This window comes from Gorilla gorilla, chromosome 8 (genome assembly GCF_029281585.2).
Source record: "Gorilla gorilla gorilla isolate KB3781 chromosome 8, NHGRI_mGorGor1-v2.1_pri, whole genome shotgun sequence".
Lineage (NCBI taxonomy): Eukaryota > Metazoa > Chordata > Mammalia > Primates > Hominidae > Gorilla > Gorilla gorilla.
The window spans coordinates 71,306,541-71,333,545 of NC_073232.2; positions in this window are offsets into that span (position 1 = coordinate 71,306,541).

A 27,005-nucleotide genomic window follows, 5' to 3' on the forward strand; every position below is an offset into this window, starting at 1 on the left:
CTGAAAGAGATTGAGTAAAATTGGTCTTATTTATTTCTTCTTAAAATATTTATTCAAATTTTCAAGTGAAATTATCTGGGCCTAGACAATTCTTTTTCAGAAGAGTTTCAACTACAAAGTCAACTTGTTTTATACAGATTGTCTATTTAATTTTGAGTGAGTTTTGATAATTTTCGGTATTCAAGGAATTGGTCCATTTTTTTTTATTTATGTATTTTTTGAGACAGCGTCTTGCTGTGTTGCCCAGGCTGGAGTGCAATAGTGTGATCCTTGGCTCACTGGAACCTCTACCTCCCACTCTCAAGCCCCTGAGTGGCTTGGACTACAGTTGCACGCCACCACCCCCCTGGAAAATTTTTTATATTTTTTGTAGAAATGGGATTTAACCATATTGCCCAGACTGGTCTCGAACTCCTGAGCTCAAGCCGTCCGCCCACCTCAGCCTCCCAAAGCACTGGAATTACAGGCATGAGCCACAGGCATGCCCAGCTGGAATTGGTCCATTTCTTTTAAGTTGTCAAATTTATGAACATAAAATTGTTCATAATATTCTCTCATTATTATTTGAATGTCTGCAGTGTTTGTAGCAATATGCCTTCTTTCCTTCGTATGCTAATAAGTTATGTCTCTTCTCCTTTCATCTTCATCGATCTTTTAGAAGTTTATCTTTTTAAAGAACTAGCTTTTGGTTTTATCAATTTTTCTCTATTAGTTTTATATTTTAAATTTTATTTATTTCTGGTCTTATCTTCGTTATTTTCTTGCTTCTGCTTGCTTTGGGATTATTTTGTACTTCTTTTCCTAGAGTCTGGAGATAGAATCTTAGATTTATTTATTTGAAATTTTTCTTCTTTTCCAACATTAGCCTTTAATTCCATAAATTTCCTCTCAGCACTCTACCCACATTCTGTAGATATAATATGCTGTATTTTCATTTTTCCTCAGTTCAGAATATTTCCTGCCTTCCCCTGAAATGTACATCCCGCTTTGTTTAGGTGGAGAATTTTATAAATGTCCATTAAATTCATTTGGTTAAAGGTTCGGTTCAGATCTTCTCTATCCTTGCCGATTCCCTTTCCATTAGTTCTATCCATTACTGAGAGAGTTGAAGTCTCAAAACTATGCTTGCAAGTTTGTTTATTAATACTTTATTTCTGACAGTTTTTGCTTTATTTTTTTAAGCTCTGTTTTTAGTTTTTATACACCTTGAATGTTATGTCTTCTTGGTAAATTGACTCTTATGGTTATGGAATATCCCTCTTAGTCCCTGGTAATTTTCTTTGCTCTGAAGCCTATTTTGATAATAATATAATCATTCCAGCATTAGATTAAAGCTTGCATGGTCTATATTTTTCCATTCTTTTACTTTTAATCTGCTTGTATCATTATCATTATAGACAGCATATAATTGGGTCATATGTTTGTTTATTCATTCTGAAAATCTATGTGTCTTAATTGGGTGCTTAGACACTTTACATTTGATGTAATTATTGATATGTTTGGATTTAGGTTTACCATTTTATATTTTATTTCTGTGTATTACTTCTGCTTTCCATTTCTTTGTTCCTCTTTCCAGCTTTCTTTTGGGATAGTTGAACATTTTTAAAATATTCCATTTTTATTTATCTGTTGTATTTTGACTATACCTCTTTGTTTTGTTTCAGTTTTGTTTCTCTGTTTGTTTTAGTGGTTGCTCTAAGGATTACAGTAGACCTATTTAATGTTTAAAAATCTATTTTTAATCAATGTTGTACAACTTCAAGTGGGATGTATAGACCTTACAGGATATACAGGAATCAAATAAACAAAAGAAGTGCAAACTTATACTCTGAAAACAACAAGCATTATTGAAAAAAATTTCCAAATCTCTAAATAAATGGGAAGACATCCTATGTTTATGGATTGCAATATTTAATATTGTTAAGTTTTGTTAAGATACTACCAAAAACAATCTACAAATTCAATGCAATCCCCATTAAAATTCCAGTTGCCTATTTTGCAGAACTTGACAAGCTTCTAATAAAATCCATATCAAAATACCTGGAATGCAGGATAGCCAAAATAGTTTTTACAAAGGAGAAAAATGTTGGAGGACTCGCACTTCCCAACTTCACAACTTATTACAAAGCTATAATAATAAAGACAGTGTGGTACTAACATACAGATAGACATAAAGATCACTAGAACAGAACTGAGAGACCAGAAATAAACTCTCACCTTTATGTACAACTGATTTTCATCAAAGATGCTAACACAATTTATTGTGAAAAGAATCATCTCTTCAAATGGTGTTGGGACAACTAGATATCCACATGAAAAAGAATAAAGTTGGATCCCTATCTCACACCATATTCAAAATTTAACTCAAAATGAATGAAAGACCTAAACGTAAGGCTTAATTCTATAAAACGATAGAAGAAAGCATAGACATCAATTTTTGTCACCTTGGATTAGGAAATGATTTCTTATGTAAGATACCAAAGCACAAGCAACAAACTAAAAATAAGTAAATTGAACTCTAACAAACTTAGAAACTTTCGTGCTTCAAAGGGTAATATTAAAAAGTAAAAATGCAATCCACAGAATGACAGAAAATATTTGCAAATTATGTATATAATAGGTTACTTGTACCTGGAATAAACAAAGAACTCTTACAACTCAGTAATAAAAAAAGCCCAATTAAACATGGTCAAAGAATCTTAATATAAATTTCTTCAAAGAAGATATATAAATAGGCAATAAACTTATGACAGTATGCTCAACATCATTAGTGATCAAGGAAATGCAAATCAAAACCACAATGAGATACTACTCCACATATTAGGATGGTTGTAATTTTAGAAAGTCGGAAAACAATGTGTTGATGAAGATGCGGAAAATTTTGAGCCTTCATACATTGCTGGTGGAAATGTAATACAGTGCAGCCACTTTTCAAAACAGCCTGGCAGCTCCTCAAATAGTTAAACATGAAGAGAAATAAAAACATATGATTACACAAAAACTTGTATTATACAGACATTTTTAATGGCAACTTTATTCACAATAGCCAAAGAGTAGAAACAATCCAAATGTCCATTAATTAATGAATAGATACATAAAATGTTAGATATCCATACAGTGAAATATTACTTGACAAAAAAAAGAAATGACATACTGATACATGCAACAACATGGATGAACTTTAAAGCATTATGCTAAGTGGAAAAGTCAATTACAAAATATCATGTATTATATAATTCTATTTATTTATATGACATGTTCAGAATCCTCAAATCTAAAAAGATGGAAAGTAGATAAGTGGCTGCTTAAAGTAGGGGAGGGGGATGATGGAGCATGGCAATAGACATGAAGTTTCCTTTTGTGGTGAGGACAATGTTCAAGTTTGATTGTGGTCCTGTGTTAGCATTCTACAGAGAAACAGAACCAATAGGAGATATAGATGTTAGAGATAGATGGATAGATGATAGATAGATAGATAGATAGATAGATAGATAGATAGATAGATAGATAGATAGAGATTATTGATTGATAGCTAGATGATTGATGATTGATTGGTGTATTGATGATTGATTGGTTGATTGATTAATTGATTGATGCCCCAGTGTTGTCAATTTTACTGTGCTTTCTGGGCTATGTTCACAACAGAAGAAAATGCTAACTTTCAGTAAAATGTTAGTAAAATTAATGGTATATGTTTTTTCCTATATATATCTGAATATAATAAATATTTATATATATATAAAGAGAGACAGAGATATAGAGATATTTATTGTGGGAATTTGCTCATAAGATTGTGGAGGCTGAGAAGTCTCAGAATCTGCAGTATAACCTGGAGACTCAGAAAAGCTGACGTTTAATTCCATACTAATTTGAAGGCTTGAGAAGCAGGGTGGAGAGCTGGGGGATGGAAGGCCACTGTTGTAAGTCCAGGAATCTGAAGGCCCCAGAGCCAGAGCTTAGATACTTGAGGGCAGAAGAAGATGGATGTCTCAGCTCACGAAGAAAATTTGGTCTTTCTCTTTCTCTCTGTTTTTGTTCTATTTAAGCCCCAACAGATTCAAATGATGACTACCTATTATTGGTGACAGTGAGTCTTCTTCACTTTGTCCACCAATTCAAAGTCTAATTTCTTCTGGAAACACCCCCACACACACCCAGAAATAAGGTTTTTACCAGCTATCTGGGCATTCCTTGGCTTAGTCAAGTTGACACACAAAATTAACCATTACAGGTGATTAGTGCATAATTTTGTAATTATATTAAAAACTATTGAATTCTACACTTTAAATGGACGAATTGTATTATATGCAAATTATATCTGAATAAAGCTGCTATAAAAAGGTTTCTGTTGGTGAAAAAGCCCCAGTGCTGTCAATCCTACTGTGCTTTTCGGACTGTGTTCACAACAGAAGGAAATGCTAACTTTCAGTTAAATGGTGGTAAAAATAACAGTATATATTTTTTTCCCATTGGTTTCACAAACCCCTGAATTCAATTTAAGATCCTCTGCTTTACAGCAATTGTTCTCAAACTTTAGCTTGCACTGGAAGAACTTGTTCTATAACAGATCTCTGGACCCCATACCCAGGCTTTCTGACTCAGTGGGTCTGGAATGGAGCCCAATAATTTGCAATGCCAGCAGGTTCCAGGTGATGCTGCTGCTGCAGCTGTTAAAAATCCACACCTCAAAAATCACTGCTGTAAAGGAAAGGTGAGGAAAAATTTTTAACCCTCATTTGCCATACAAAGCTCTTCAAACAGAACCATTCAATCTGAAATACTGGCTTTCTCTGGCTCTCTTCTCTCCAAGGGCTTTTCTGGATGGGTCTATTCTATTTACAGGACCATGAATACAGACTTCCAGAATGCACAAATTAGTCAATTGTGCTTTTTCTTGAAGCCAGAGAAAGTTTAGCCAGCTCTTCTAAACACAGGGGCATGCTGGTACTGTGAGGTTTTCACGCTTTCGTTAACTCAGATACGTTGATGATTGTCACAGCTCCTTTTCACAGTCAAGACTTAGGGGACTTCTAGGCTTCACTCATCCTGCCTTGAGAGAGGAACAAAAGAAAAACCCACCTGCTCTACCTAGCGACTCCTGCAGAGAGCTCATCTCATCAACCACGCAGACACAGCCTGCTGCTGCCTGGAGTTCCCTTTTGGCTTCATAATTCCCCAGCCGCAATCCACATGTCCAAAAGCAGGAACAGTTTTGTCAAGGCAATGGCAGAGAAGTGTTACGTCATCCAACCCCATCGTGATAAAAAAAGGAAAATCAGACATTGCTCTTTGGCCTTTTTCGATTTGCTCTCACTCCAGAGCCCTGTTGTTCTTAATCATGCCTTCCCACGCGGTTTGATTCTTTTCTCTCTCTCCACTTCCCTCCTGGACTTGTCTCTGTAGGAACATCACATTCCTCCCCTCCCATGTACTAGGCAGAGAAGCTTTTTTCTTCCTCATGAAAACTAGGCATGGGCCCAAAACCCAGGTCCTGGAAGCTCATTTCTATCCCCTCAATAGGCTTATTAAACCATTTCCCCAAAAAAGCCAAGTCCCTTCTGAATAAAGAATTCTTGTAACAATTGCTAAAAATGAGAAAACATTTCTTCCATTTATTTCTTCTGAGTCTCAGAAGAAACATGTGTTTTCAGGTTCCAGGGACATTTCACTCTGGCCTTCAGTGTTGAGTAAGAGGTAATAGCCCCAGATGGCTAAACCCACATGAGTGTGGAATTTGTGGTAAGTGTTGTTATCGCTCATAGATCTTTGGAGTTCCCTGTGGCCCCTCCTCCATCTACTAAGAAAGCATTATGCTGGTGGATGGTACGGGGTGGCAGGCCAGGCCCTCCTTCCCCATCTCCTCCAGGAGAACATCCTTGGGGCCAGTCATCCCCACCCCTTTAACTGAGTTAAACAGGGAATCTACACACCTTCAGCAACTGCCATATATGAGAGCTTGGAGGGCTGTACCCCAAATCACTCAAAGGCAGTCAGTGGAGGGTTCCAGCACTCATTTCTGAGATGAATTCGGCAAATGGTCCCCAGAAAAAACATGTGCATACAGGGAAGAGCTCCAGCAGGGAACAGGCCCTGCACCTTGTTCTCTCAGAGCGTATCAGAGGCTGTGAGGATGATAGTAGAGGCAGCTCTCTGTGGAGAACAAGGGTGTTCCAGGCACAGTCAAGGAGATCCTGGCCTTGATGTGAGATGACAACTGTCACTCATTTATTTCACTGTTTGTATGCCACAGTCATCCAATAATTGTTACTATTTTCACTTTAAACAGATATCTTTTAGGCCAATTAAAATAAGAAAAATAAAAGATTTTCTTTTACCTTCGTTTATTTCTTCTCCAACTCTCTTCCTTTCTTTATGTAGATTTGAGTTTCTCACCTATATAATTTTCCTTCCACCTGAGGAATTTGTTGGAGGACAGGTTTGCCAGTAATGAGTTGCTTTACTTTTTGTTTGAGAAAGTTTTTATTTCTCCTTAATTTCGAAGGATAATTTTACTGGATACAGATAAGAGGAGCTGTGCATCTCACTGTTGAAGTGGACCTTACAGATAAGCAAAGGAAGAGTGCGAATGACCCATGCGTGGTAGTATATTATGGTTGGAAAAATCAATATGAACTAATGTTTAACTTAATAAAGATGCAGATACAAAAATACAGACATATGAGGTCAAGCACGGTGGCTCACACCTGTAATCCCAACACTTTGGGAGGCCAAGGCAGAAGGATCACTTGAGGCCAGAAGTTTAAGACCAATCTGGACAACATAGCACAAACTTGTCTCTACTAAAAATAAAAAATTAGCCAAGCTTGGTGGAGTGCTTGTAGTCTCAGCTACTCAGGAGGCTGAGGTGGGAGGATTGCTTGATCCTAGGAGGTTGAGGCTGCAGTGAGCTATGATTGCACCATTGCACTTCAGCCTGAGTAACAGAGTGAGACCCTGTCTCAAAAACAAGACATGAAAATATTTATAAATATATATGTGTGTATAAACATGTTATTATATACATATTTATATTTCCTTGCTGTGTCAGCTAAGAGCACTAGAAGCAAGGACATCTCAATTTCAACGAGCATAGCTCATACCCATATCTTGGTTTCTAAAACCATTCTCCAGTAAAAGGACTCATGATTTCTTAGGAAAATGGTTGATTCTAAGGCAGAAGAGCAATTACCTAAGAGGAGCCCAGAGCATCTTGTAGTGCCAGAAAGTAAGAAGGTGCTCAAACAAAACTACTGCAAGGGAGTGCAGCAAAGGACACAAGAGCCAAACAAAAGAGCTCTGCATGGCCACAGCTGGAGCAATGAAATAGAGTCGCATTGAATTACAACCCAAAGTGCACAATAATTATACATGAGTGCATATTGATATAAATACATGACTGAATAAGTAAATAAATGGGGGAAAAGAAGCAAATCTACTGTACAGAAGAATTTCAAATAATTTAAGTAGATAGCTCTCAAAGAGGTGGAGCATAACTCCCACTCCTTAAGTGTGGGCTGTGGTAGTGTGGAAGTGTGGCAGTGACTTTCTTCCAAAAAACTACAGTACAAAAGAGAAAAATGAGTAAATTTACGTCACAGAAACCTGCGAAGTATCACCTCAACCAGGTGCTCAAGGTCAACATCAACAGTGACAAGTCATGTTGATAGCATGGATCCCTGACACAATGTCATTAAAATAGTCCTTACCCCTGTTGGGCTTCTCCCCAAAGCCCATCACCTCATCAGTCTAATCATGGGAGAAACTTCAGACAGACTCCCATAGAGGATTAGCCTACAATGTACCTGACTAGTACTCCTCAATATTGTCAAGATCATCAAAAACAAGGAAAGCCTGAGAAGCCATCACAGTCAAGGAGAGCCTAAGGAGATCCTGTGACTAAATGTAACACAGTATTCATCCGCAGTGGGATCCTGAATACATAAAGGACATTAGATAAAAACAAAGGAAATACGAACAAAGCATGGACTTTAGTTTACAATAATGAATCAATTTTGTTCACAATTTATTAATTGTTCAAACATGTCATATTAATATAGGATGTTAACAGTAGGAAAAACTGGGTAGGAAGTATATGGGAACTCTCAGTACCATCATCACAATATTTTTGTAAATATAAAATTGTGCTCATTTAAAATCTAAAATTTGAGGAAGAAATTACTGAGCAGATGTGCAGTTAGCCCTGGCCTCCCTGCAGAGATTTGGCTCCTGGGGTCTGTTTTCCTCCTGGCCACTGACTGGCCTGATGTCCCCATGCACACCCACACTTAGCGGTTTCCCAGCAGGGCTCCGTCAGTTTCTCCTCTCCAGCCTGCTCCTCCTCGGGGCTATCGAACAACGTTAGTCACATCCCCAGTCTCCAGGTCCCACAGTTAGAAGGGCAGAGTCTTCCTAGTTCCTTCTTTCCTTATCTTCTTCATCCTTGTTCTCATAGATCTACCCCAGCCCAGGCCTCCCTGTTCCAGACTGCCCATCCCTTCTCTGTGCTAATTCACGTCATTCAACCTCCCCTGCATTTGAAGTCCTCAAGGTGTGGGCCTGCCTCCCTCTCCAGGCTTTTTCTCCAGTGTTCCTCCTGCTCATCTGGACCGCTGGCTCCTCTGCTGCATGGCCCATGGGGCCGTTTCCATTTCTTTGAATGCATACATTCTTCTGTCTGAAATTCCACATGACCACATCCACTGATCTTCACTGAAAGCTCCCTTTTCCACTTAATTTCCCCTAACTCCACACATTCAAAGTAGATGACTCCCTTCTGAAGCCCCAAAGGTCTGCATCTCTCTCTCTCTCCTCTAATAGCACATTTCAATTTCTTCCAGAGTATGCATTGTATTGTGCATCTTATCTAAGCTGCCTTTGGGGCAGGTTCATCTCTGCACCCATATGTTCCCGAGGCCACTCATTTTACATGGTGACACTCAGGAAGGAATGCACAGGTGAATGAATGAACAAATGAATCAATTGCATCCTAGAGCTAGAAGCAATCTCAGAGGTCATCAAGCCCAGCCCCAAGAACCCACATTTCATCCCAAAGGTGAGGGAGACTCTCAGAGAAACGAAACGAGCCACTCAAGGTCACTTTCCTTGTTTAGAGCAGTGTCAGCACTAGATGACAGCTGAGTTATTTCCAAAAGAATGTCAGGCTTGAAGTTGTAGAATCAGTTTGGAATCCCAAACTATGGGTCTCTGTGATTGATACATAAACAACAAATAACAGTTAATGTTGATTAAATTATTGTCAGGTGCAGGTGCTCTGCCAGGAGCTCTAGGTAAGCTATGTCATTTGAACCTCAAAACAGATTCTATAAGTTAGGGTTACTTTTGACCCCACTTTATAGATGACTCTGAGTCTTAGACTAAGCAGCTTTTCCAAGTCACACACTTGTTAAATGTATGAGAAAGGTTTGAGCCTAGGTAGTCACACATGAGATGCCACACTCTGGACCAGCACATTAAGTCACTCTATCCACCTCAATTTCACCCTCTGGAAAACAAGTGTAATAATAGTATATGACAATCCTGGGATACAACATATACGAAATAGAATGTGCTGAATTCTCTGTCATTCAATTAAGACTCTGGACACCTGAGTATCTGTCTCAGCTCTTGCACCTCAAGCAGTTTGGGAGGAAGTACAATCCTTTGCTTCTCTGTGCATCGGTTTCCACATCCATAAAGTGACGAGTTTGACCAGACTGTATTCAAAGTTCCTCTCTGCTGTGTCCCAGGCATCTTCATGCTGGGTCCTCTGGTTTGGACATGCTAATATTAAGTTGTTTGCTTTGTACTGGGTCATATGCTCACTGACATGTCATGCTATTTGCATGACATACAATGTTCACTGACATGCCAGGCTTGCTTCAAGTTTTATACATGAGACCAAAGCTTCTCATAAAATGTCTCTTCAGTGTTTATTATCATTTAAGGTAGGAGTCATTCCTGGAAATATTTTTTTCTGTTTTTTAATAAAAAATGTTATTTTGGGCTGGGTGCAGTGGCTTACGCCTATAATCCCAGCACTTTGGGAGGCTAAGGAGGGCAGATCACCTGAGGTCAGGAGTTCGAGATCAGCCTTGCCAACATGTTGAAAGCCCATCTCTATTAAAAATACAAAATTAGATGGGCATGGTGGCAGGCGCCTATAACCCCAGCTACTCAGGAGGCTGAGGCAGGAGAATCACCTGAACCCGGGAGGCAGAGGTTGCAATGAGCAGAAATTGTGCCATTGCACTCCAACCTGGGCAAAAAGAGAGAAACTTTATCTCAAAAATTTAAAAAAATGTTATTTTGCACAAAATTGTCCTTAGTTACTAACATTAGAACTAAAAAATATCTCTTTGGGATTGCTCCATGAAGTACAAATAAATATGCTTTATTAGTTTTAGTAACTAAATACTACATATAATATTAATTTGCCTAAATTTTACTTTGTTTCTGCTACTTTTAGTTAAATATTGTTGAAACATTTTTCTTGATTCAACATAGTTGTATAATTTAGTAGTTGCATAAAATTATATTGTACTGAAGTATCATAATTCATTAAACGTCAGTGTTGGGTATTTAGGTTATTTCCAATTCTCTGTGGAATTAAATACAAATTTGTAAAACATTGGCTTTCTGGGCTAGATTTGAGCATCTAAAATTGGCAGCAATATGAAGTCTAATTTTTCAGATTCTGAAAGAAAGGACCCTATTATCATCCAGTCTTGAGGTTCCCGTATATGGGTCTGTGTTAGACCCAAAAACTCAAACTTCATGGGCAATGAGTTGGTGTGTAATAATTTTTAATTTACTTCTTTATCATCCATCTATTCCATTTATCTAAATATTTATTTTAGGCATGCTGTCTTTTAAGCATTCTGCTGGGTTCCAATGATATGGGCAGAATATCTTCCCCTACATTATGGAACTTCTAATCTATTTGGGGAAACAGATAGTACTGCAGTAAAACACATATGCATGAGAGAGAGTGCATGCAGAAAGAGAGTCTAGCAATGTATGAATCAGTTAGTATGTACTTACCTTGGATAAGTTAGGTAACCTCTCCTGTACTTCAGTCTCCTCATCTGTAAATAAAAAATAATAATAGTTAATATGTATGAAATGTTTAGAAGAGTTCTTGGCACATATTATCACTCAATGCATGTTAGCTATTGTTGTTTGTATTAATTTTTCATTGCTGCACAACAAATTATCACAAAATGTCTTAAAACAACAAGCATTTGCTATCTTCCATAGATCTGAGAGTAAGGAATCCAGAAACAGCTTAACTGGGTGGTGCCACTATCAGGGTCTTTTATGAAGCTGCAGTCAAGGTGTTGGCCCTGGGGGGCAGTCATCTGAAGGCTTGACTGGGACTAGATGGTGCACTCTATGGCTGTTGGCCGGAGGCCTCGGTTTCTTATCCTGGGGGTGTCTATGTAGGGCTGCCTGAGTGTCCTCACAACATGGCACCCACCTCCCCCTGGATCAGTGATGACAGAGTAAGAGAGAAAAGAAGATGCAGTGGCTTGTATGACCTAGTTTTAAAAGTCACACACCATCACCTCTGCCCACATTTATTTGTTATAAGTGAGTCACTGAGTCCTGCTTTCATTTAACAAGAAGATAATTAGGGTTTACTTTTTGAAGACTGTCAAAGAGTTTGTGGACATTTGTGTTTGTAAAAGACCCAAAGATGCAGAAGGACCACTCACAGTGCCTGACTGTGAGAAAGTGTTTCCTCTCTCTACTTCTTTGTGCCCCTCCTGGTACAATGGTGCACGCCAAGAAGGCACTACAGAAAATTCATTTACTGTGATATCTTTGGTAAACCTCGTGCTAGTTATACTAATCCAGATCATCTGTGTGCATCATCACCAGAAGCACATAGTAATTTTGGTTCCAGTTGTGTGTTAAATCAAAGCAAATAATAGATTGATGGCTTTAACTCTTTAAAACTCTTTTAAACCCAAGCCAGTTCAATTCCTTTTAGTACATCTCACTCAAATTTTTTTTATTTTACTCAAGAAGTATTTACATTTGAACCTAGAACAACACGGAACTGAGGGGCACCAACTCATCATGCAGTTGAAAATCCATGTTATAACTTTCGACTCCCCAAAAACTTAACTACTAAAAATCTGGTGTTGACTTGAAGCCTTGCTGATGATATAGTCAATTAACACATATTTTATATGTATTATAGACTGTATTCTTCAATAAAAAAGGTAGAGAAAAGAAAAGTTCATTAAGAAAATCATAAGGAAGAAAAAATACATTTACAGTAGTGTACTGTATTTATCAATACCATAAGTTTATGTCATCTGTTTACAAGATGAATTATCTGCCTGACGCGATGAGCAACCACAGCTTCAGACCTCAGTCTATGGTATATATCAAGCAATTCGCCTTTTTCTTGTACTGTCAAGATTTTTTTCTGCTTCTTGGGAGCACTTCTAGCATCACTAGTGGCACTTCACGTGGGTCCCATGGTGTTATTGGTTTCCAGTATTGCACTAAACATGATGAAAAATACATGAGAACATCTAGAAATCACTTTTTTCTGCAATATGAAGTTTACTGGAGAGATGTCCTGCCCATGCTGAGATGATTAGTGTCACAGGGCATTATAAGCAGATACTGGCAACCCTTGAACTCACTGCAATAGCAACGGAAGATGGCTATGAAGTTATTATGGTGGTATAGTGTGTCCTACAGTTAATTTTATGCAGTTATGATTTAGTAATGCATCTTTACATTTGTTTACATTTCTCTGGACTAAGAATGGCACCATGTATGATCTGTAAGCATTTGTGTGCATGAGTTTTGACAAATTTTAACTTTTTATAAGATTTCCATAATTAATGGTAGTAAGTGATAAAATTGACTAGTATCTACATATATTTTGTGCATTCGTGACATACCTACCTTTTTCTTGTTTCATCAATATTTTTAAGCTATGGAATTCAGCTGCATTTTTTAAAAAATTGTAGTAATTCTCCAAGTTTTCCAATGTATTTATTGAAAAAAAATCCTCATGTAAGTGAACTTGCACAGTTCAAACCTGTGTCGTGCAAGGTTAAATTGCACAATGTCCTGAGAGACACAGGTCAGCCTGACAGTGAGAATCCACAGCAACAGGCTAGAGGCAACTTCCAAGTCCACTGGGCCAGGTTAGGAAGCACCTAGAACACCCTCTCCAGCTCTCCCCACAGCTGCATGGCTGACTTCACCTGGCCTTTAGTTTCCTCATAAACCTACTTCTTCAATCGTGTTAGTCTTTTTGCGCAGGAGAATTCTGACCATTTTTATTATAATTTTTTCAATTTACATATTTACAAGGTTCCATATCCTTTGCATACTTTATCTTTAATCTTTATTTAAACTCTCATAAACAAATATTACTAGCTCTCATTGGAAAGAAGACTGAGTCTCAGAGAAATCAAAGTAGTTGCACAAGATCACACAGCGACAGAACTAAGGTTCACGGTTAGGCTGGCTGGCCCCCTACCCCACGCTTCCACGAAGCTGCCATTTTTTGGAGCTTTATTTCAGAGCCACAAAACTACAGAATCCCACAGTCTTCTTGCAGGTATTACCCTCAGCTGTACCAGTTCCTTTTCCAAATCTTTCCCAGAAGCCCCCATGCACTACAGTAAGATGTCACCCATCACCCACACACAGAGTTGCCAGATAAAATAAAAATGTCCAGTTAAATTTGCATTTCATAAAAATCACAAATCATTTTGCTAGTATAACTGTCCAGGGCAGTATTTTCACATCCTAGGACAGACTTAAGCTACAGAGTGGTTTCTTGTTTATCTGAAATGTAAATTGAACTGAGCACCCAGCAACGAACCCAGGCTTAACCCAGGCTAAGATGCATACGAGGCTCTTTCTCCTCACCAGCTGTGCAGATCTGAGCAGATTGTAACGTTTCTGATTTATTCACAAATTCACAGTGGATGTGGAGCCCAAAGTACGGAAGCCTCCAGTATTATGCCTCAACAATGAAGAACTAAGTTGGATGTGCAGGAAGCTGGAGTTTTTGGTAACACTAAGAGAAATGTCCTTGGCTTCCCCATCTTGGGCAAAGGCAAGAGTCGAATGCTTCCCCTGTTCAGTTGGAGGCATTTCGAATGTGCAGACCAGGGTCTCTGTGGATTACTTGTAGCAAAGTCTTTGCCCCAAACTCACGTTCCTTTGTTACCCATATGGCCTGAAACAGCCCCACTGCCATTGGGTGTGCAATGACCTTGGATGGGAGCCATGGGGTGTGCAACCCCATAGGACTCCTGATAAAGTGGACTCTGCCATAGGACCCCAGATAAAGCGGGCTCTTCCACAGGACCTCCACATGAAGCGGGCTCTTCCATAGGACCCCAGATAAAGTGAGATCTCCCATAGGACCCCAGATAAAGAGAGCTCTTCCATAGGACCCCAGATAAAGTGGGCTCTTCCATAGGACCCCAGAGAAAGTGGGCTCTTCCATAAGACTCCAGATAAAGCGGGCTCTGTGGCATTAGTTTGCTTTTGGTGTCAAACAAAGTTGGCCAGGACAGATAGAATGGCACCACCGCTATCCTACAATGTGCTTTGCCTGAATCCTGGCTGACCTTTCCATTGTCCCTTTTTTTGTGAGGTGATAGCTGAAGAAATGGATGTGGCTCCACAGGCCTTCAGGCTGCTCCAGCCCTGTGTGACCCCTCTGCCTGCAGGTTCTATGCTAGTCCCTGCCTCTCTCCCCAGGGGTCTCTCAGATCTCCAAGGCTTCCTATACAGGATTTCCCTTCTGAATCTGCTCTTCTTTCTTCTAGGGAACACCTACTGACATTTTGGGTATTCGCTGAAATGCTTTCTTATGGGAGGCCTGCACTAGGTTCTGCCCATTATGATTGGGTCAGCTTTGCCAACCATATGCTTTCATAGCCTCTGAGAGTATGCTTAATTAATTTTACATGATGGTGTATTTAACTTCGGCTTTCCTGGTAGACTTTTAGTTCCTTGAGGGCAGATATCAGGTGTCTTTTGTTGTTGCTGCCTCACTAGCACCAAGAACTATATAAAGGCCAATATGCTTACTAAGCATCAATGGAATGAAACAAATGGAAGCCTCTGTTGTTGGAGGCAGGCCACTCCAAACGCCCCTCTGCCTCCTCCCTTGCTTTCCCATCACCCTCGTGAGTCTCCCATGTCTATGGCCCAGGGCACCGATGACCTCGTCTCTTCTCTCTTTGTCCTATTGCACTGGAGAATAGCCTGGAGCCGCCCCTTTCTCAGCAGATGTTCAATACTCAGAGGGTTGTCTCTCCCTAGTTTTGCTGTGTCCCGTGTCCCTGGTCCCTGATCTCCTTAACGATTAGTAAAGGACATTGGATATGAAGAAAAGGGAACACATCTCACTTCAAAATCCCTGACTGTTCTTTTTTCTGTTAGTGCCACAGAGTTTCTTTGTCCCCTGAACTTTTCTCCAGATATCTGTACTCTGCCCTGTCTCTTCCAACCCATGGGCACACTTTGGCTCTCCCATAGCATTTTAAAACTTCAGCTAGAGCCCGTGACCCTAGGGTGAAGCAGTTTCTAGTGGTAATAACACCAATAGCACTTGACTTGTCAATAAGTCTGATTTGTTTGTTGTGCTTTTATTTTCTTTGTCTTTTGCCTACAAACGAGATTATAGGGTTGTATATCAACAAATACACACTTTTAAAAAAATTTTACTCTCTTCTATTATAATAAGCTTCAAATCATTTTAATATTCATGAAGTCCTTTAGATCTGCCCTGGTCAATTTGGTGCCTATGAGCTACCTGCAGCTGTCTGAACTTAAATGCAAAGTAATTTAAATAAAAGTAAATTAAAAATCCAATTTTCCCAGGCTTACTAGCCACATTTCATATGGTCCCAGAACTGCTTCCACACTGGTGTGGGTCTGATGCATTCATTCATTGCCCGACAGATAGCCCTGAGTACTGGTTTTGGTGATCTGTTCAGTCCTCTCAGGGATAATTTCCATCAGGCAGCCCAAGCTCTTGCTTCTAATTGATTTACTCTTTCAAATTCAAAGCATGAGAGAAATGAGTCCACACAACGGTAGCTCTTTAACAATTTCCTGCAGACAAAGTTTGCTTATCCCAGAACAATCACCTTATTCTGGAAAAGAAAGGAGCTAGAAGCCGAGGACAGTGAGATCTCTTCTTCTTACAGGATGTGTGGTGATGCTAACATGGAGTCTCCTGGAGATGTGGGCACCTCCTGTCCCTGCTGTGGCTTCGTATGCTGCCTCCACTTGACACCTCTCACCTGCACAGCAGACAGGGCTTTCCTCCTGGAAAGTGCCTCCTCGAAAAACTTTTCCTCCACTCTTTGGCTCTCAATCACGCTCCCTTGCCATAAATCAACTTCTGTCTCTCTAACAAAGAAAATTAAAAGCTATTTATTCTATGTGCTTATTGAGAGATAACTGATCTAGAATAAAGAAATTGACAGATGAAGGAACAAATGAAATGAATGAATCTCCAGATTCCCTTCCCTGGCAGGTATTTCATCAGCAGTCAGTCTGTTCTCATATACAGGGTGACCACACACTGGGCTCCTCCCAAACCTTGATCATATATTGCACCAGAGAGAGAATCAAGCAGCATCCTGGCCAATCTTCTGACCTACAAAGGAAATACAAGAGGGCAGGGGTGCCATGCAGGTTGCAGCTTGCGTGCATCTCTGATAACAGATTTTGGGGCTCTGGTCTATACTTGGACTTTCAGGCCAAACGGGAAACATATCCTCCAATTTTCCTATTCCCTAATGTTATTCAAAAGCTATCTGTTTAAAAGGAAGCAGGCGGCCGGGCGCGGTGGCTCACGCCTGTAATCCCAGCACTTTGGGAGGCCGAGGTGGGCGGATCACGAGGTCAGGAGATCGAGACCATCCTGGCTAACATGGTGAAACCCCATCTCTACTAAAAATACAAAAAAATTAGCCGGGCGTGGTGGCGGGCGCCTGTAGTCCCAGCTACTCCGGAGGCTGAGGCAGGAGAATGGCGGGAACCTGGGAGGAGGAGCTTGCAGTGAGCCGAGATCGCGCCACTGCACTCCAGGCTGGGTGACAGAGCGAGACTCCGTCTCAAAAAAAAAAAAAAGGAAGCAGGCTTGGGGACAGTCTCAGAGCTCCACTTGCATAGCATGTGAACTGTCTCCACTTGCAGGAGACAAGGCTGGCTGTTGTCCCTTCCCTACTTGCTGTCCCTACCTGTCTTTCCCAGTCTAGTGCTCAGACATATGGGGGGGCAGCAGAGTCTCAGAGCAGCTCCTGACCCCTGTAAACATTGCACAGGTCTGGATGTGGAAAAAGACTCTTTGAAAGGAGACTGGGCAGAAACTGTTATCCCCATATAAGTCATGATTTTGAAGGCTGAGAATACTAGAGGGGATGTTATTGTAGGACAGGGAGGGTGATGATCATGGGTTAAAGGGCAGAGACCATGAGTTCAAGGGCAGTGACCGTAGTTCTAGACTAATGACCATGGGCTCAAGAATAGTGATTATGAGTTCAAGGGTGGTAACCATGAGTTCAAGTATGGTGATCATGGCTTCAAAGCCAGTGACCATGGATTCAAGAGTAGTGACCATGAGTTCAAGGGCAGTGACCATGGGTTCAAAGACAGTGAACATGGGTCCATGGCAATGACCACGGGTTCAAAGGTACTGACCATAGGTTCAGGAATGGTGACCATGGATTCAAGGACAGTGATCACGGGTTCACTGAAAGAGGAGGGACACCTTCTAATATAGCTGGAGAGAAGAAAAAAAAGATAAGCCAGACAGATTTTGAGTCTTCTCTAGAGATTGGAAACCATAAATTTGTAGGAGGACCAGCCTGGGTAAATGGGTGCTCAGGAGCCTGTGGGCAATAGAGGGAAAGGAAGACATTTGTATGGGTTGAGTTATAGCAGGCTCCCACATTCAAACCCACGCTGTAAGTCCTTGATTTTGTTGTTAGCTGAACTGGACTCCATGACCCTCAACTGCTGACCAGTGGGGAAAATGATAGTCTATGTTTTCAAGCATTCAAACTAATTGAAAGTTTATTCTAATCTTGTCATTTTAACAGTCCTTATGGGGGAAAGTGGAGGGCAAACCTTTTAGATAGCTTCCCCCTCCTTCATTCCCTGAGATGAGTCCTGAGGATAGGAGGTGAGGTATGTGCAGAGAGGCCCCTAAGTGAAGATGGCCTTGATTTGCGATCCCAACACCCATATGCTAATGGTTCAGGCTTCTTGTTAATATTTTCTTCAAAAAAATCCCCATGATTTGGCTTTTGGTTTTGTCGACTAGTGGAAAAATGCTAGAGAGCTGTTCACTCTGTGATTGGAACAAAAGGATAAATTAAAATTCTGTTTGCTGGGTGGGGTAAGAGGCAGGTTACTGATCTGGTCTCTGTAAATGGTCAGGGTGCTGACAGCCTGGGGCTCCCAGGGAGATGTTAGGACGAGGGGTGCCCTCCTCTGCTGCAGCTGCTCTTGTGTTCAGATTCCAGTTTGTGGCTCCCCTCTTTCTCATATCCTTGGATGTTCCTTACTCCTTTCCATAACTGGGAAATTTGCTGAAACCTCATCAGCTTATGGCCTGACCTACCCAAGTCCATTCCATCCTCTTCTCTGGCAGATTTCTTCTCTTTGGGATTTCACTGATGAAATGCGAGGAAAAACAAAAAAAAAATGTATTCAGGCTTTCAGTTTTCATTATGTCTTACTAAAACTTTGAAAGTTGTAAAATATCTCCACAGATGCTCTGGCTCCAGCCCTCAAGTTTAGCCATTTAGTGCTATAATTGCTGATTCTCAATTTCAATTTTTACTTTTGATTTAAACCATGAATGTAATATAAAGTTGTTTTAATTTTAAATGTCTATGTGGGTTTTTCTGTTTGCTTTGGAAGAGAATGAGAGATGGGAGTAGATTTTTTTTAAATGCTTTTCTAAATATATATAATTGTGTTGCAATGAAGGGATATGGATCAAAGTTCTCTGCCTTGGGGATTTATGGAGATGTCCTTTGTGTCCTAATCACAGTCTGTTTTATGACTATTCTTCAGGTATCTGAAAAGAATGTGTACTGATCTGTATATTTTACTGTGAAAAGCTTTCAAAATCCGCCCTTCAAGGGTTCTGCTTCTGGGGCCATGTTTGGAAATGCCACTCCCTCATGATTAGATAAAGATTCATTTATGTTGTTTTAGCACATACTGTTTTCAGGCTTTGTATTTAGAATTTTAATTAACTCTGCATTAGAGGTAGAGCCAAGATGGCCAAATAGGAACAGCTCCGGTCTACAGCTCCCAGCGTGAGCGACGCAGAAGACGGGTGATTTCTGCATTTCCATCTGAGGTACCGGTTTCATCTCACTAGGGAGTGCCAGACAGCGGGTGCAGGACAGTGGGTGCAGCGCACCATGTGTGAGCTGAAGCAGGGTGAGGCATTGTCTCACTCGGGAAGCACAAGGGGTCAGGGAGTTCCCTTTCCTAGTCAAAGAAAGGGGTGACAGATGGCACCTGGAAAATCGGGTCACCCCCACCCTAATACTGTACTTTTCCAACGGGCTTAAAAAATGGCACACCAGGAGATTACATCCCACACTGGGCTAGGAGGGTCCTACACCCACAGAGTCTCACTGATTGCTAGCACAGCAGTCTGAGATCAAACTGCTAGGCAGCAGTGAGGCTGGGGGAGGGCCTCCTGCCATTGTCCAGGCTTGATTAGGTAGACAAAGCAGCCGGGAAGTTCCAACTGGGTGGAGCCCACCACAGCTCAAGGAGGCCTGCCTGCCTCTGTAGGCTCCACCTCTGGGGGCAGGGCACAGACAAACAAAAAGACAGCAGTAACCTCTGCAGACTTAAATGTCCCTGTCTGACAGCTTTGAAGAGAGTAGTGGTTCTCCCAGCATGCAGCTGGAGATCTGAGAATGGGCAGACTGCCTCCTCAAGTGGGTCGTTGACCCCCGAGAAGCCTAACTGGGAGGCACCCCCCAGTTGGGGCAGACTGACACCTCACCTGGCTGGGTACTCCTTTGAGACAAAAGTTCCAGAGGAAAAATCAGGCAGCAGCATTTGCGGTTCACCAAGATCCACTGTTCTGCAGCCACTGCTGTTCTGCAGTCACTGCTGTTCTGCAGCCATGGCTGCTGATACCCAGGCAAAAAGGGTCTGGAGTGGACCTCTAGCAAACTCCAACAGACGTGCAGCTGAGGGTCCTGTCTGTCAGAAGGAAAACTGACAAATGGAAAGGACATCCACACCAAAAACCCTTCTGTACGTCACCATCATCAAAGACCAAAAGTAGATAAAACCACAAAGATGGGGAAAAAACAGAGCAGAAAAACTGGAAACTATAAAAAGCAGAGTGCCTCTCCTCCTCCAAAGGAATGCAGCTCCTCACCAGCAAGGGAACAAAGCTGGACAGAGAATGACTTTCACGAGCTGAGAGAAGGCTTCAGACACTCAAACTACTCCGAGCTACAGGAGGAAATTCAAACCAATGGCAAAGAAGTTAAAAACTGTGAAAAAAAATTAGACGAATGGATAACTAGAATAACCAATACAGAGAAGTGTTTAAAGGAGCTGATGGAGCTGAAAGCCAAGGCTCGAGAACTACGTGAAAAATGCAGAAGCCTCAGGAGCCGATGCAATCAACTGGAAGAAAGGGTATCAGTGATGGAAGGCGAAATGAATGAAATGAAGTGAGAAGGGAAGTTTAGACAAAAAAGAATAAAAACAAACGAACAAAGCCTCCAAGAAATATAAGACTATGTGAAAAGACCAAATCTATGTCTGATTGGTGTACCTGAAAGTGACAGGGAGAATGGAACCAAGTTGGAAAACACTCTGCAGGATATTATCTGGGAGAACTTCCCCAATCTAGCAAAGCAGGCCAACATTCAGATTCAGGAAATACAGAGAATGCCACAAAGATACTCCTCGAGAAGAGCAACTCCAAGACACACAATTGTCAGATTCACCAAAGTTGAAATGTAGGAAAAAATGTTAAGGGCAGCCAGAGAGAAAGGTCCGGTTACCCACAAAGGGAAGCCCATCAGACTAACAGCAGATCTGTCGTCAGAAACTCTACAAGCCAAAAGGGAGTGGGGGCCAGTATTCAACATTGTTAAAGAAAAGAATTTTCAACCCAGAATTTCATATCCAGCCAAACTAAGCTTCCTAAGTGAAGGAGAAATAAAATCCTTTACAGACAAGCAAATGCTGAGATATTTTGTCACCACCAGGCCTGCCCTACAAGAGCTCCTGAAGGAAGCACTAAACATGGAAAAGAAAAACTGGAACCAGCCACTGCAAAAACATGCCAAAATGTAAAGACCGTCAAGGCTAGGAAGAAACTACATCAACTAACGAGCAAAGTAACCAACTAACATCATAATGACAGGACCAAACACACACATAACAATAATAATCTTAAATGTAAATGGGCTAAATGCTCCAATTAAAAGACACAGACTGGCAAATTGGATAAAGAGTCAAGACCCATCAGTGTGCTGTATTCAGGAAACCCATCTCACGTGCAGGGACACACATTGGCTCAAAATAAAGGGATGGAGGAAGATCTACCAAGAAAATGGACAGCAAAAAAATGCAGGGGTTGCAATCCTAGTCTCTGATAAAACAGACTTTAAACCAACAAAGATCAAAGGAGACAAAGAAGGCTATTACATAATGGTAAAGGGATCAATTCAACAACAAGAGGTGACTATCCTAAATATATATGCACCCAATACAGGAGCAACCAGATTCATAAAGCAAGTCCTGAGTGACCTACAAAGAGACTTAGACTCCCACACAATAATAATGGGAGACTTTAACACCCCACTGTCAACATTAGACAGATCAACGAGACAGAAAGTTAACAAGGATACCCAGGAATTGAACTCAGCTCTGCACCAAGCGGACCTAATAGACATCTACAGAACTCTCCACCCCAAATCAAGAGAATATACATTTTTTTCAGCACCACACCACACCTATTCCAAAATTGACCACATAGTTGGAAGTAAAGCACTCCTCAGCAAATGTAAAAGAACAGAAATGATAACAAACTGTCTCTCAGACCACAGTGCGATCAAACTAGAACTCAGGACTAAGAAACTCATTCAAAACTGCTCAACTACATGGAAAACGAACCCTGCTCCTGAATGACTACTGGGTACATAACGAAATGAAGGCAGAAATAAAGATGTTCTTTGAAACCAAAGAGAACAAAGACACAACATACCAGAATCTCTGGGACACATTCAAAGCAGTATGTAGAGGGAAATTTATAGCACTAAATGCCCACAAGAGAAAGCAAGGTAGATCCAAAATTGACACCCTAATGTCACAATTAAAAGAACTAGAGAAGCAAGAGCAAACACATTCAAAAGCTAGCAGAAGGCAAGAAATAACTAAAATCAGAGCAGAACTGAAGGAAATAGAGACACAGAAAACCCTTCAAAAAATTAATGAATCCAGGAGCTGGTTTTTTTGAAAAGATCAACAAAATCGATAGACGGCTAGCAAGACTAATAAAGAGAAAAAGAGAGAAGAATCAAATAGACACAGTAAAAAAGGATAAAGCCGATATCACCACTGATCCCACAGAAATACAAACTACCATCAGAGAATACTACAAACACCTCTATGCAAATAAACTAGAAAATCTAGAAGAAATGGATAAATTCCTCGACACATACACCCTCCCAAGACTAAACCAGGAAGAAGTTGAATCTCTGAATAGACCAATAACAGGCTCTGAAATTGTGGCAATAATCAGTAGCTTACCAACCAAAAAGAGTCCAGGACCAGATGGATTCACAGCCGAATTCTACCAGAGGTACAAGGAGAAGCTGGTACCATTCCTTCTGAAACTACTCCAATCGATAGAAAAAGAGGGAATCCTCCCTAACTCATTGTATGAGGCCAGCATCATCATGATACCAAAGCCTGGCAGAGACACAACCAAAAAAGAGAATTTTAGACCAATATCCTTGATGAACATTGATGCAAAAATCCTCAATAAAATACTGGCAAACCAAATCCAGCAGCACATCAAAAAGCTTATCCACCATGATCAAGTGGGCTTCATCCCTGGGATGCAAGGCTGGTTCAACATATGCAAATCAATAAATGTAATCCAGCATATAAACAGAACCAAAGACAAAAACCACATGATTATCTCAATAGATGCAGAAAAGGCCTTTGACAAAATTCAGCAACCCTCCATGCTAAAAACTCTCAATAAATTCGGTATTGATGGGATGTATCTCAAAATAATAAGAGCTATCTATGACAAACCCACAGCCAATATCATACAGAATGGGCAAAAACTGGAAGCATTCCCTTTGAAAACGGGCACAAGACAGGGATGCCCTCTCTCACCACTCCTATTCAACATAGTGTTGGAAGTTCTGGCCAGGGCAATCAGGCAGGAGAAGGAAATAAAGGGTATTCAATTAGGAAAAGAGGAAGTCAAATTGTCCCTGTTTGCAGATGACATGATTGTGTATCTAGAAAACCCCATCATCTCAGTCCAAAATCTCCTTAAGCTGATAGGCAACTTCAGCAAAGTCTCGGGATACAAAATCAATGTGCAAAAATCACAAGCATTCTTATACACCCATAACAGACAAACAGAGAGCCAAATCATGAGTGAACTCCCATTCACAATTGCTTCAAAGAGAGTAAAATACCTAGGAATCCAACTTACAAGGGATGTGAAGGACCTCTTCAAGGAGAACTACAAACCACTGCTCAATGAAATAAAAGAGGATACAAACAAATGGAAGAATATTCCATGCTTATGGGTAGGAAGAATCAATGTCATGAAAATGGCCATACTGCCCAAGGTAATTTATAGATTCAATGCCATCCCCATCAAGCTACCAATGACTTTCTTCACAGAATTGGAAAAAACTACTTTAAAGTTCATATGGAAGCAAAAAAAAAGCCTGCATCGCCCAGTCAATCCTAAGCCAAAAGAACAAAGCTGGAGGCATCACGCTACCTGACTTCAAACTATACTACAAGGCTACAGTAACTAAAACAGCATGATACTGGTACCAAAACAGAGATATAGACCAATGGAACAGAACAGAGCCCTCAGAAATAACGCCGCATATCTACAACTATCTGATCTTTCACAAACCTGACAAAAACAAGCAATGGGGAAAGGATACCCTATTTCATAAATGGTGCTGGGAAAACTGGCTAGCCATATGTAGAAAGCTGAAACTGGATCCCTTCCTTACACCTTATACAAAAATTAATTCAAGATGGATTAACGACTTACATGTTAGACCTAAAACCATAAGAACCCTAGCAGAAAACCTAGGCAATACCATTCAGGACATAGGCATGGGCAAGGACTTCATGTCTAAAACACCAAAAGCAATGGCAACAAAAGCCAAAATTGACAAATGGGATCTAATTAAAGAGCTTCTGCACAGCAAAAGAAACTACCATCAGAGTGAACAGGCAACCTACAGAATGGGAGAAAATTTTTGCAACCTACTCATCTGACAAAGGGCTAATATCCAGAATCTACAGTGAACTCAAATTTACAAGAAAAAAACAAACAACCCCATCAAAAAGTGGGCGAAGGATATGAACAAACACTTCTCAAAAGAAGACATTTATGCAGCCAAAAAACACATGAAAAAATGCTCATCATCACTGGCCATCAGAGAAATGCAAATCAAAACCACAATGAGATACCATCTCACACCAGTTAGAATGGCAATCATTAAAAAGTCAGGGAACAACAGATGCTAGAGAGGATGTGGACAAATAGGAACAATTTTACACTGTTGGTGGGACTGTAAACTCATTCAACCATTGTGGAAGTCAGTGTGGCGATTCCTCAGGGGTCTAGAAGTAGAAATACCATTTGACCCAGCCATCCCATTACTGGGTATATACCCAAAGGACTATAAATCATGCTGCTATAAAGACACATGCACACGTATGTTTATTCCAGCACTATTCACAATAACAAAGACTTGGAACCAACCTAAATGTCCAACAACGATAGACTGGATTAAGAAAATGTGTCACATATACACCATGGAATACTATGCAGCCATAAAAAATGAAGAGTTCATGTCCTTTGTAGGGGCATGGATGAAACTGGAAACCATCATTCTCAGCAAACTATTGCAAGGACAAAAAACCAAACACCGCATGTTCTCACTCGTAGGTGGGAATTGAACAATGAGAACACATGGACACAGGAACGGGAACATCACACTCCAGGGACTGTTTTGGGGTAGGGGGAGGGGGAAGGGATAGTATTAGGAGATGTACCTAATGCTAAATGATGAGTTAATGGGTGCAGCACACCAACATGGCACAGGTATACATATGTAACAAACCTGCACATTGTGCACATGTACCCTAAAACTTAAAGTATAATAATAATAAAATAAAATAAAATAAAATAAAAATTAACTCTGAATTAAATCTGGCATGAGATAGGGGTCCGCATTCATTTTTTTTTCCAAATGGTTATCCAGTCAATTGTGACTTCTAAATGATCAAGCCATCTTCACCTTTCACCCAATTTCTTGCAAGAATAAATTCTGTCAACACACGTGTGTCTATTTCTGAATGATACAATGTATTTTATCTCTGTTAATAAAATACTTCCTCATTACTCTTATATAACAATTTCTTAACTGGTAGCGTTTGTGTTTTTATTTTTTGTTAGGTTTTAAAAAAGTAGTCATGAGACACATTTGGTTGGAATTGTTTTAAATATATGGAAAAATAAGGAGAATCAACACCCTCAATAATATCTTTCCTTTGAGATATTTAATCGCAAGTCCCTAATCACTGATGCTTATACATAACACTGACCAGTGCCCCTGAAAAAATGTGTTCTACAGAAATATTAATTATAGATAGTGATAAAAGAGGAATGTGTCCTATACATACTGCTTTCACCTTACATTTTACCTAAGCCCATTTTAGATAAACTGGAACTATTTTCTCATTAATAGTCATAAATTAGAAGTAAGCCCAAAAGACCAGTGGACCTGGTATCCAGTTTCAAATCAAAAGAATGAATTAAGATCAACTTCTCTAAACTCCAGATTAGCCACCTGCCAACATTTAATTGACTTAGATCTAACACTTGTGTTCTGCAGGTCAACTCATTTAGTTACCAGAATGTACATTTTTGCAACCAATTTATCTTGGAAGTTTCATTAGGAAATGGCATTGCTTAAAATTAATCATTTTCTGGATGAGTTATCAGAAGGTTTTATGGCCACGGTGAGTGACTGTAAATACTTACTCAGAATGTTTCCAACATCACTGCAGCCACACTTCACGGTTCAGAACTCTGAAGTCCCGGCCCCTATTTGTCCTGTGTTTCAAGCATATCCAAGCTGTTTTCTTAGTCCTGCTCAAATGTGGTTCTTTGTTCCACTGCTGAGTAAGGACTGAATGGTCTTTTTCTCAGGAACAAATCTTTTCAGGCACTATAATTTTCTTAAGACAACCCAACCCACCATTTGTGTTTTTGAACATTTGGATCTAATATCCTTTGGGACACACATCAATTTCGTTCCAAGTTTTTCCATATTATCGCTTTAAACTGCTTCTCAAAACGTGCCCCAAATGCTATGGTGAGACATGTTTCCTGGGCCTCTGTTGTCTTTTATGATACCTTTGTGCAAATTAGACAAAAGAGACCCTCTGGATGGTCTCCACAAAAGCATGGCTTGGAGAGCTGACTATACATTTTTTTAAATTGTGGTAAAATACTGATAACATTTATCATCTTAACAATTTTTTAGTGTACAGTTCTTAGTGTTAAGTATAACCACATTGTTGTGCAACCAATCTCCACATCGTTTTCATCTTGCAAAACCAGAACCCTGTATCCATTAAGGAACTCCCCACTTTGCCTCTACCCAGCCCCTGGCAACCACCATTCTACTTTTTATGAATGTGACCATTCTAGGTAC